The following is a 13040-nucleotide window of genomic DNA, read 5'->3' as shown; positions in this document are numbered from 1 at the left end:
CTGGTATATATTTGACATCACATAGGGTTCTAATCACATCATTAAACATCTTGATTCTGACGTTCCCTATACCGATAACTCTACATAATGCATCATTTTCCATCAATATTGAATCAAAATCCACTGTCCTATAGGTGTCAAACCACTCCTTGTTTGGAGTCATGTGATATGAACATGCAGAGTCTAAAATTCATGCATCTGTTAGTTGCTTCGAACTCAACATAATTGATAGCATATCTCCATCACCATTCTTTGAATTTTCTTCTTCAATTATGTTTGCAGACATTGCTGAACTACCTTTGTTCTCTGTAACATGTTTCTTTATCTCTGGACAATCTCTCTTCATATGACTTTTGCCTCCACACTTGTAGCACATGATCACCTTCTTCTTTCTAGACTTAGAACGATCCTTGTTGTCGTTACTAGATCCATGTTGAGATTTGCTCCTACCACGCTCTTGATTACTATTTACCACAAGTCCTTCTCCCTGAGAAATTTTATCGCTTGTTTTCTTCCTTTGGTGAAATCCTAGCAATGCACTTATAATCTCCTCAACATTGAGAGTTTCCTTACCCCACATCAAAGTAGTAACTAAATTCTCGTATGTAGGAGATGAAGATAGAGAATTCAACAACATCAACGTCTTGTCTTCATCTTCGATCTTCACATCAACCCACTTCAGATCACTCACAATTTGGTTGAATACGTTGATATGCTGGCTCAAATTAGTTTTTTTTGTCATCTTCAGCCCGAATAATTTCTACTTAAGATAGCTTGTTTGTCAATAACTTTGACATGTACCAACATTCCAACTTTTGCTAAACTGCCACTGGTGACTCCTCGTCCATGACATGGTATATCACATCATCTGTAAGACAATGCCTGATTGTTGCTACTGCCTTTGCCTAAAGTTATTCTCAATCCAATCTCTCCGTACTTTCTGGTTTCCTTTCTCCTAGCGCCTTCACCATGCCTTGTTGCACCAACAAGTGCTTGACCCATCTCTTCCATAATCAAAAGTTTTCAGTTTCATCAAACTCACCATATCAAATTTCACAGAAGTCGTTCCCAACATGTTGAAGAAATCTGTCAAAATCTCGCTTTGATACCAATTTTTGCGTAAAGAGGGGGCAACACCTCTCAACCTCTAACACGGGAGAAGAGGAAGGGATCGCACAAAGCAACGAGACAAAGACGCTCAAGAAAGAGCAAACACGAGGAAAGAGAAGAAGAAGAGTTCTCGTGGTTCGGCGGTGTGCCTACTCTACAAAAATGGCCAAAGCTTTATTAGAATTCTCTCTACACAGTTGAATCATATTCAATGATTCTCATGATACAATTGGTTTAGAATGATCCCTATAAATAATGCCTAAATGATAGATCTGGTAAAATCATAATAGAATTTTATTATGAAAATTCGTAACAGAATTCTGTTATGAAAAATTATAACAGAATTCTATTACAAAAAATTTTAACAGATTTTTCCTTCCATGATATCCCTCGCATTGACATTCATCTAGATATTAGCCGCCAATCAACCGTCTACCCTAGTAAACCAGCAACGTCAGCTCAAGGCATTGGCCTTGCCTATATATATACGTCTGGATCGGAGTCAGGGTGCTTGGAATTGATCCAAGCACCCGTTGGTGACATGCATGGTCTAGGCGCCTGGACTTACTTAGTATTATTTTTTTATTTTATGTTGAAATTGATTGGAGTCAACAAAATTTTTTTGTTGCAAGTTTCGTTGGTTATTTGGGTCGAAATTTGTTTTCGACCCTAAATTTGTTGCAATTTTGGGACGAATAATTTTCGTTCCAAACGTTTGTCCCCAAATTTATGTTTTTTTTGTAGTGAGGGTTCAAAATTTTAGAATTTAGAAGTTGGGTTATAACGGATTCGAGTTAATAAGATTTTTCCTCTAGGGTTCAGACTTCCCTCTTGGTTTATAGTGTTCCATATTAAAAATTTTAGATATTCACGGGGTATATTATATGTATTTAGGATTTAAGATTTTAAAATTTAAGAGTTGAGTTATAATGGATTTAAGTTAATAAGATTTTCCTCTAGGGTTTAGATTTCTCTCTTGGATTATAGTATTCAATATAAATAATTTTAGATATTCACGGGTATTATATATGTATTAAGGATGTTTTAAGGAATTTTTATTTTTATTTTAAAAAAAAAAATTAAAAAAATAGAGTCAGGTCGCCTGGATTAAATCCAGGCGCCCCAGCCAAACTAAAATAAAAATAAAAAACAAATCTAAGCGTCAGGATTAATTCCAGGCGCCCTGATAAATTTGTCGCGGACTATTCCGCATGAAACAGTCCGTAACTTATCATTACAATATATATACGTTGATCTCTAAAAAATACATACACTCGAATAATTATCGATAATCTCATAATTTTTTATTTTCTCATTGATGTTCTTGCATTTTTTTTTCTCACTCCCTCGATAATCTCGTGTCTTTCTCCTCTCTTGACAATAATAGTTTCAAAGGAATTATTTATCTTCTACGTTCTTTCTTCCTCTTTCAAATAAAAACATAAAATAAGAATTTTTATTCATTCGATTTAATACAAAACAGTATATTAGTTTTTTTAAACATCAAATGATTCCAATATTAAAAACACATTATTCAATAAAAAAATGTCAACTACATGAGCTATATATATATATATATATATATCAGTCATTAAAAATAAAAACTCAAAACATCAATTAAAAATTTAAATGAAAAATCACTTAATTTTTCGAAGATAATACTTTAGAATATATATATATATATATAATAAATCTAAATTAAGATTAATACTTGAGATATTAAAAAATATCTTTTTTTATACATGAAAAACTTGAATGCTACTAATAATATTGGTTAATATAAAGTTATCAGAAAAAAAATTTCAAAATCAAAATTAATAAACTTTTATTTATATTCAATAATATCTCTAAAAAATAAATAATTTAATAATTTTATCCACGGAAAAAAATTATTATCAAGTTTAAATATAAATTTTTAATTAATTTTTTCATCTAAAAAAAAATAATTTTTTTATAAAATAAATTAACATTATTTAAAAAAAAATTAAAAATTTACCTAGAGCCTTCAAAGCGGTTGAGACGGCCCTGTAAACCGGCAACAGATCCACGTGCAAGGTTGAGAGCAACTTTGTTTTTGTAATTTGCTGGAACATGGCTCGTCATTTCCTCATAAAAATAGAACTTGAGACCGGAGTAAGGAAAGAAATAAACGAAGTGTAAAGAAATGAAACTACTAGTACAACAATTAAGTTGACACTAAAGATTATGGCAGTAAAATTTGACTTCAGATGAATCCAAATTAAGACACCTAATCTACAAATATTCAACAAGGAAAAGGACCTAAAAATGAAGGAAATCCAACATAACCAACTTTCATACAATTTCTTTCTAAACAAAGACAAAAACGTTATCTAAACATCTTCTATATGCCTTTTTCAGATATAGGATGACCTAAACTAATTGGGATGCATTTTCAGCTGGTAACTCTGAGAAGACATGGCATAGTTAGGATCTAGTGTCACACCCTTCGCATAAGTATGGCGTTCGACTCGTTATATTCTTCGATGGGCAGGTGGAGGATCACTGTGACATGGCGCTAGCCGCTCAGGGCCGATTGAGCCAAGGTCGCTCGACTGGACGGTCGGAAAGGGGACATCAGACGGATGCCGGACTTTTTTACCTTCGAGGGCTTCGAAGGTGGAGGCATGAAGGCCACTGGCAGCGTGGTAAGAGTCTCTTGCAGCAGATCAGCCAAGGAGGGCATCCGATCAGACGACATGGAGGCCGTCGTTTCTTGAATCGGAGTCGGGGTAGAAGTTTCGACCCGCTCGACAGACCGCGCACCTGAGGTAGCGGAGCGCAATGAGGGCTTTGCTCGGCGCCTCTTGTGTCGATTCAGTGGTACATCGGAGGAGGCTGAGCCCGATGGCTCCTCAATCGAGATGATCGGACGCCACTTGGATGGAGGCTGTGAGCCCATGGCCGCTTCTTCGCTCGGTGCATGGCTGGCATCGCCTGCGCTCACCAAGATGGGCATCGCATCGCTCTCATCTTGGGGCTCTTCATATGAGCCGATTGGCTGTAGGCCGTGACTCGCCAGTTCTTCAGCAACTGCCACATTGATCACGGCATCCTTGAGCTTCATACCTAGGTTGGCCGGCAGCCGGGTGCGGATCGGACTTAAGCCAAAGATATAAAGGACACCTTCCAACAACAATTTGTGGATGTCATACTTTTGACCGACCAACATCGAAGCCACTTTCGGGTAGTCCGATCGACTCTTGTAGCTTTTCAAGGGAGGCTAAGGCACCACTTCAAGCTGCCAGTGGGTCGGGAAGTCTGGCCGCTCGAGAAGGCGTATGAAGAAAAAATATTCTTTCCAGTGCTTGTTGGAGGTCGACATCTTGTTGAAGAAAACTAAACCGACTCAAGACTGGAAGAGAAAAGTCCCCGGATATGACAGTTTGGGATAGTAAAAATAGTGGAAGACCTGGGGAATAAGGGGGATGTCGTGAAAACGAAACAAAACAACGACGCTGCACAACATTCGGAAGGAGTTCGGTACAAGTTGAGGAAGGGAAATGCGAAAATATTTAAAAACTGTGAGAATGAAGGGATGAAGGGGAAACCACAGACTGGCGATAAACTGATCCCGGAAGAAACAGATACAGCTGGTCAACGGAGAGTTGGGCCGATCCAAGGGAGAAGACAGAACGATCTGATGATCAGAAGGAATCTTGAAGACATCTCTCAAGCTCTCAGCGTCGCCTCCATCAAACCTAGACTCCATGGATATGTAACAGAGTCCAGGGATGGAGGTAGACGGCTACGAAGAATTTGCCATCGCAAAAACAAAAAGGCAATCGAAGAAGACAAAGGTTATCGGAATACAGCTGGAACAGAAAGAAAGGTCGAAAAGCACGGAGGAGGAAGCAATTGGGAGGAAGCTTACGACGTTGGAGAATGAAGAACGCACAGGAACATAAAGAAGATCGTCGGAGGATGAAGAATGCGTAGCCGGGAGCACTCAAGGAAGACTGTGAAGGAAGCGACGCGGCGGGCTTATAAGCTTCAGGATCAGCCGATCAGAGCCGTCCGATCTAGGTCGCGGAAACCCAGGCCAAGATCTCACCGTCAAATTTGAATCGCCAAACGTCACATCATGCCTATCACATCAGGCGTGCGGCAGCATCGAGTGTGACACATGGCGCCTCGCCACAGGTCGGCATTTAATGACGGCATGGAAGCACCTCAGCCTTAATACGCAGAGATTTACACGATTTTCCAGAAATCTGGGTGACGTCAATATGGCTCGCGCTCGCCCAAGACAGCCCAAGGAAAGATTTCACAAGTGCAAACCTTCGTTGTGTCGATCAGATCGAGGGAGCATACCTATGCCCGAACGACAAGCTTCAACAGGCCGATCGGCTAGGGTCGGTCTTATCCCGAGTGGAAACCACACAATGTCGGACTACAACCTCCTTCGACTAGACTTGAGGGAGAGGCTTGTGATGCGGTGATGTTGAATGGCCCTACCCTGTTGCCACGGTGGAGGTCAACTTTGGTCAAAGTCAAGGAGGTCAATGTGTAGAAGGCATCAGCCGATCGGGTGAAACATGCCCCAACCAAGGAGAAGGCCTCGATCCGTCGTCGATTTCGACACGGGGAGCATTCAAAACAACCGACGCTCAAGGGAGAACGACGCGCAGAAGCTAAGCTGAGCGGCAATCTCACTCGGCCAGATAGCGAGGCCTGGCATCGACAAAGTTCAACTTCGGCCGAGCGGCTACCCCGCTCAGCTTGACAACAGAATCAACATCAGTCGAGTACGCGGACAATGGACTTCTGGTTGAGCCGCTGTCCCGCTCGACCCAGCAATAGAGAATGCGACAGTGGACTTTCGGTCGGGCGACTATCCTGCTCGGCCCGACAACAGACATCACGTGGATAGTGGAATTATAGTCGAGCGACTACTCCGCTCGGCCAAGCAATAGACACAGCATGCTATCTCTCGACATCCTTTTGGGAGCTAGTGTCGCTGACAAGCGGCATGGTCAGATAGAGGATCGTATGGTGGAAGCTTCCACTGTCACTTCAGAGTTATACTCAGCTTGTTAAGATACTATATCAGGGACACTTTACTGATAAGTCTTTTTAGGGAAAACTTTGAGATACGTGCTTACCTTGGGAAGCATGCACACACGCTACCAAAGTTATATTTAAAGGGGGGTCCAAGCATCGGCGGAGGTATGCGATATTTACTGTTGCACTACAGTCTTCTTGTTGCTTCGCTATTTGCTTCTTCTTCGTCGGAGACTGACTTGAGCGTCGGAGGGCCTGTAACGCCCGCCCCTCCTGCTAGTATGGTACGGGGTTACTTACATAACCCTTACTATTGCGGAAACATATATGCATATTAAAATTTCTTTCGAAAATAAAACACTTAAAAATATCCTGAAGTCATACGGACAATAACATAACACACTTAGTCCATTTCATCATAACGAAATAACATAAGCAGACCTTCCATTTCTTTTAGCCGAACCATCACCACACACATCTCCTTGCCTCTTCTGCAGCTCCCCTAGGTCATCCATTCTTTGCCTTTATCTGTGGTACAAGGAAAGTAAGCTGTAAGCACACGGGCTTAGTAAGATCCTTTCCTACTCACAAAATCCATATTTCAAGCATAAACATATAGCATATAATCATGGAAATATAATCATCTAAAATCACATGGTGAATGCATAGCATCATAACATATTATCTCATAAAGAACATTATGCTATATCACATCATAAATCACCATGTCATGTAAATCATAAGAGTATAGCATGTCATATCATAAATAAAAAAAAAACATCATGCTATGTCATATCATAATCATCATGTCATATAAATCATAAGAGCATAGCATGTCATATCATAAATCATAAAGAACATCATGCTATGTCATATCATAATCATCATGTCATATAAATCATAAGAGCATAACATGTCATATCATAAATCATAAAGAACATCATGCTATATCATATCATAAATCATCATGTTTCATAATGCAAGATGTCTTTTAAATATATCATATAGTACTTGAACATAATATCATCATGAGGGCCCGACTTGTACCACATACATGCATAAATACGCGCAATCTCTAGGACAGGGTAGCTAGCCCCGAACCTACTAGGGATCTAGGTCCGTTCATAGTCCGTCGACCTAGGGGCGTACTAAGGAGCTTATCCCTCTACTAGACCCGTTCATAGTCCGTCAGCCTAGGGGCGCTTATGGAGCCCACCCTTGGTACAAGCCATACAAAGTAAAATATCATATCATGGTTCATATCATAACATAACATATCTTATCTTATCATATCATGAGGAGTAAAGCATGCATATTTGGGCACACAGCACATGCATGGATCATAAGCATAAATAATGAGCATGTCATATTGCCATATCATAAAGCATGCATATTTGGGCACACAACACATGCATGGATCATAAGCATACATAATGAGCATGTCATTTACCATATCATAAAGCATGCATATTTGGGCACACAGCACATGCATGGACCATAAGCATACATAATGAGCATGTCATTTACCATATCATAAAGCATGCATATTTGGGCACAAAACACATGCATGGATCATAAGAATACATAATGAGCATGTCATTTACCATATCATAAAGCATGCATATTTGGGTACACAGCACATACATGGATCATAAGCATACATAATGAGCATGCCATTTACCATATCATAAAGCATGCATCTTTGGGCACATAGCACATCATAAAAGACACAATCATGCATGACATCATTAAATAACATCTCCTAATTCATAACGTATCATGTGAGACATATCTAAGCTTCTAAACTCATAATGGCCGAACCATTCATAAAGAGGAAACCAAGTTATAGGCAACATGCAAGCATAAACACCTAGCTAAATTCATATCATATTATCAAGAGGTACATGAGCATGCTAGGTTAACTTTTTAGCTTCTCTAAACCCTAATTTGGTTCTTGGCCGAAACATACATGAAGAGTAAGCTAAGCTTTAAGCAACATTCAAGCATAAGAAAAACCAACCCAATCCCTTAACATAGCATACATATCATAAGGATGTAGTGAACATGGTTAGTTTAGGTCTTAAGCTTTCCTAGGTTCTTCATCTATACTTGGCCGAAAGTTCATGTTTATAAATCTAGGTTTTAAGTCAACATACAACATGAGAACATTTACTAGCTTCTTATACTAGGGTACTTATCATAAGAACATAATGAACACGCTTTATTTAGATCTTGATCTACCCAAATCTTTCTTTTTCTATACTTGGGCGAAAGTTTCAAACTTATGACCCTAGGTTTAAAGCATTCTAATCTTATGTGAAAACAAAAGCAACTTGTACCACAGGTGAGGGGATACTTACTTCCTTTCGCTTGTGGTTTTTCTTAAGGAAAGATACTCTAGGTGAAGAGGAAGAAGAGAGTTTCTTTTTCTTGCACTCCCTTTTGTTTCTCTTTCTTTGAAGGGATAGATCTTGAAGGCTCCTTCTTGTAAATTAGTTTTCTTGGAGAGGAAACTTAGTTTAGCTTTTGGAAATGAGGAGAGAGAGAGCTTTTGGTTTCGGTGGGGAATGAAGAAGGAGAAGGAAGGAGGAAGAAGAAGAAGGATTAATCTCTTGCTTTTCTTCTCTCAACCTTATTTATTTCCATGTAAATGAAGCATGTCTTCATTCATTCCCTTAACCCCTCTATTTCCTCATTCTTTTAATCTCACGAAAATAGAGAGAGGGAGGGAAGCAAGCAACTTGTCTTTTGCTTGCTTCTTCTCTTAACTAAGAGGAAAAGAAAGTAAGCTACTTGGTTTTCTCTTGTTCCTTTACTTAACCATCTTCTCACCTTTAACTATCATTTCCATTCTTTTCTTATTCACATATCATTCATTACTCTAGTGGTTCTATGCACCAATTTAACTCTATCATTTGTGGGAGGTTCAAGGTTCAATCCTTGACCTCACCTCTTTTTATTTTGGTTTCTATTTTTCCATTTTTCTCTTTCTTTCTTTTATTCTTCTATTTTAAAGAAAAATACTTCTAGGTATAGCTTAACATTTCGTGGGTGTTACAGTACCCCATACCTCATAGAAAGTTTGTCCTCAAACTTAAAATAGCTACATCAGGTGGCACTGGACTTCCTGCTGAGTGCATCAGCCACTTTGTTGGCCTTTCCTGGATGATAAAAGATCTCGCAGTCATAGTCCTTGACTAGCTCGAGCCATCTACGTTGTCTCATGTTCAGATCATTTTGGGTGAAGAAATATTTCAGACTCTGGTGGTCGGTATAAATCTTACACTGAACACCATACAAATAGTGTCTCTAGGTTTTGAGAGCAAACACCACGGCTGCTAGTTCTAGATCATGAGTGGGGTAATTCTTTTCATGCTCTTTGAGTTGTCTAGAGGCGTAGGCAATGACCTTGCCATCTTGCATGAGTACAACTCCCAATCCTAATTTGGAAGCGTCGCTGTTCATATCGAAACCTTTGTTACTTTCCGGAAGAGTAAGGATTGGAGCACTGGTCAGTCTCCTTTTTAATTCCGTGAAACTTTTCTCGCAGTCATCCGTCCATTCATACTTTTTGTTCTTCTTGGTGAGAACTGTCATAGGAGCTGCAATTTTAGAGAAGTCCTCTACAAACTTCCTGTAGTAGTATGCTAGCCCGAGAAAACTTTTGATTTCACTGACATTCTTTGTCCTGTTCCAGTTACTTACAGCTTCGATCTTGTTTGGATCTACCATTACTCCGTCCTTGGAGATGACATGACCCAAGAATGATACTTGATCGAGCCAAAACTTGCATTTAGAAAACTTTGCATATAGTTGTTTCTCTTGAAGAATCTATAGTACAGTATTCAGATGTTCAGCATGTTCTTCTTGGATCCTCGAATAGATGAGAATATCGTTAATGAAAACGATCACAAATTTATTGAGATATGCCGTAAACACCCGATTCATCATATCCATAAATATAGCAGGAGCATTTGTTACTCCGAAGGGCATAACTATGAACTCGTAGTGTCCGTATCTTGTTCGAAATGTCGTCTTCGGTATATCATCCTGTTTTACTTTCACTTGATGATAGTCGGACCTTAGGTCAATCTTAGAAAAGACGATTGCACCCCTCAATTGGTCGAACAGGTCATCGATCCGTGGAAGAGGGTACCTGTTCTTGATTGTCACATTATTCAGCGCTCGGTAGTCTATACACATTCGCATAGACTCATCCTTCTTTTTCACGAACAGTACCGGAGCTCCCCATGGAGAGTGACTCGGGCGAATAAATCCCTTGTCAAGCAACTCTAGTAGTTGTCCCTGAAGTTCCTTTAACTCAGCAGGCGCCATCCGATAAGGTGCCTTAGAGATCGGCTTAGTACCGGGAATCAATTCGATCTCGAATTCTATTTCTCTGTCGGGGCTAACCCTGGTAATTCATCTGGAAATACTTCCGGATAATTGCATACCACCCTGACATTTTCTAGCTTCTGATCCATGGCTCGACCGGTATCGACCACGTGTGCTAGAAACCCAGTACATCCCTTATTTAACATCTTTTGGGCTTTAATGGCCGATAAGAATCTCCCAGTTTCCTTCCTTGGTTCTCCAACGAATTCGAACATTGGTTCTGCTTCAGGTCGGGAAACCACTTTTCTTTGACGACACTCGATTGAAGCGCCGTACTTGCTCAGAAAATCCATGCCCAATATACTGTCATAATCTTGCATGTCAAGCACTATCAGATAACAGTAGAGTTCTCTGTCTGCGATCCTGATGGGTGCGACTCGCAGCATATGAGTAGATGGTATTGCTTCTCCCGACGGTAGGGTTGTTAAGAATTTGCCATTTAAAGCTTGTGGTGGTATCTCTAACTTCTCCATGAAGGGTGTAGAGACAAACGAATGTGTTGCCCCAGTATCAAATAACACATTAGCATATTGACTGAAAATAGGTAGCTTACCTGTAACCATGATAGAGGCACTCGCCACATCGTCCTTGGTAAGCGAGAAAACCCTGGCGTTCGTCGTAGTTGGCGGGGCTTCCAATCTCCCTTGGCTAATCGGAGTCCCTTCAATGGCAGCTTGCATATAGTGTAGCTGTGAGGGAGCACTTCTGTTGTAGTCTCTGGCCAGGTGTCCTTCCCGTCCGCAACTGTAACATTTTCTCGTACCCTTGCGACATACTCCGGAATACTGCTTTCCACAAATGGTACACTGAGGGTACTTAGGTTGCTTATTTACTGGTCCTCCTTTGGTGTTGTCCCATTGTTTCCTTTTTCCATTTAAGTTTCCTTTCTAGCTGGGTTTGGTACTCTGAGATTTCTGCCCTTGTGTCTGTGCCTGATTCTTATTCTCGTTCATCGCCTTCTGATAATGTTCAGTGATTAGGGCACTGCTGACCAGTTCTTCTGTAGTCTGCGGTCTATTAATTCCGCCGGCCACATTCAATGCTATCTCGGGTCGGAGCATCTTTAGCATCAGCCTAACCCTTTCTCTTTCAGTGCCAACCAATTCTGGGCATAAGCGCGCTAAACGGTTGAATTTCTTCACAGCTTCATTAACCGACAGATCACCTTGTTGGAACTCGGTGAACTCATCATAGTGCTTGTTTGTCACCCGCATATGGAAGAATTATTCGAAAAATTCCGTTTCGATGTTTGTCCACCTCATTTGATTTATTTGTCTTTTTGCTTTGACTCGATCCCACCACATTCTGGCATCGCCCGTAAGGCAGAATGACACACACTTGACCTTCTCATGTTCAGGCCAATCCAATAATTCCACGATGCTTTCCACCGTCTTGAACCAGACTTGGGTATCCCATGGTTCACAGTTGCCAGAGAAAACTTCCAGTTTCAATCTTTGCCACTGAATCAGATATGCCTCTTGATGAACCACTGGAGCTGGGCCTACTGGTGGTACAGGTACCAGTGGTACTGGTGTAGCTACCGGTATGATAGGTATCGTGTTCTAATTCCCAGGTGGGGTAACAGGATTCCCCTGCTGATTCATCAGGGCAGTGATCATCTGTTGCTGTTCCGTAACCTGACGCTGGAGCTCAGTGACTACATGCATCATATCCGGTGGTGGTACTGTCTCATCAGATCTAGTATTCCGTCTTCTAGCCAACTTGTAACGCCCGCCCCTCCTGCTAGTAGGGTGCGGGGTTACTTACATAACCCTTACTATTGCGGAAACATATATGCATATTAAAATTTCTTTCGAAAATAAAATACTTAAAAATATCCTGAAGTCATACGGACAATAACATAACACACTTAGTCCATTTCATCATAACGAAATAACATAAGCAGGCCTTCCATTTCTTTTAGCCGAACCACCACCACACACATCTCCTTGCCTCTCCTACAGCTCCCCTAGGTCATCCATTCTTTGTCTTTATCTGTGGTACAAGGAAAGAAAGCTGTAAGCACACGGGCTTAGTAAGATCCTTTCCTACTCACAAAATCCATATTTCAAGCATAAACACATAGCATATAATCATGGAAATATAATCATCTAAAATCACATGGTGAATGCATAGCATCATAACATATTATCTCATAAAGAACATCATGCTATATGACGTCATAAATCACCATGTCATGTAAATCATAAGAGTATAGCATGTCATATCATAAATCATAAAGAACATCATGCTATGTCATATCATAATCATCTTGTCATATAAATCATAAGAGCATAGTGATAACTAGCGTTTTTATATGTTATTTTGGATCTTGGACTTGATATTTTTATCCTCTCATATGCTTAATTCTGTATTTATATCATGTTTTATGAGTTGAGATTTATTTAGAGCGTTGATCTAATTTTTCCTATATTTTTCTGATATTTTATCTAAAATATGCATCTTGTTTTGTAGGGAAGTAATCTGGACCATTGATCAAGATCCATGATCAA

This window comes from Zingiber officinale, chromosome 6B (assembly GCF_018446385.1).
Source record: "Zingiber officinale cultivar Zhangliang chromosome 6B, Zo_v1.1, whole genome shotgun sequence".
In the NCBI taxonomy this organism is placed as follows: domain Eukaryota; kingdom Viridiplantae; phylum Streptophyta; class Magnoliopsida; order Zingiberales; family Zingiberaceae; genus Zingiber; species Zingiber officinale.
The sequence above is the reverse complement of the archived record's forward strand: the minus strand, read 5'-3'. Positions refer to the sequence as shown.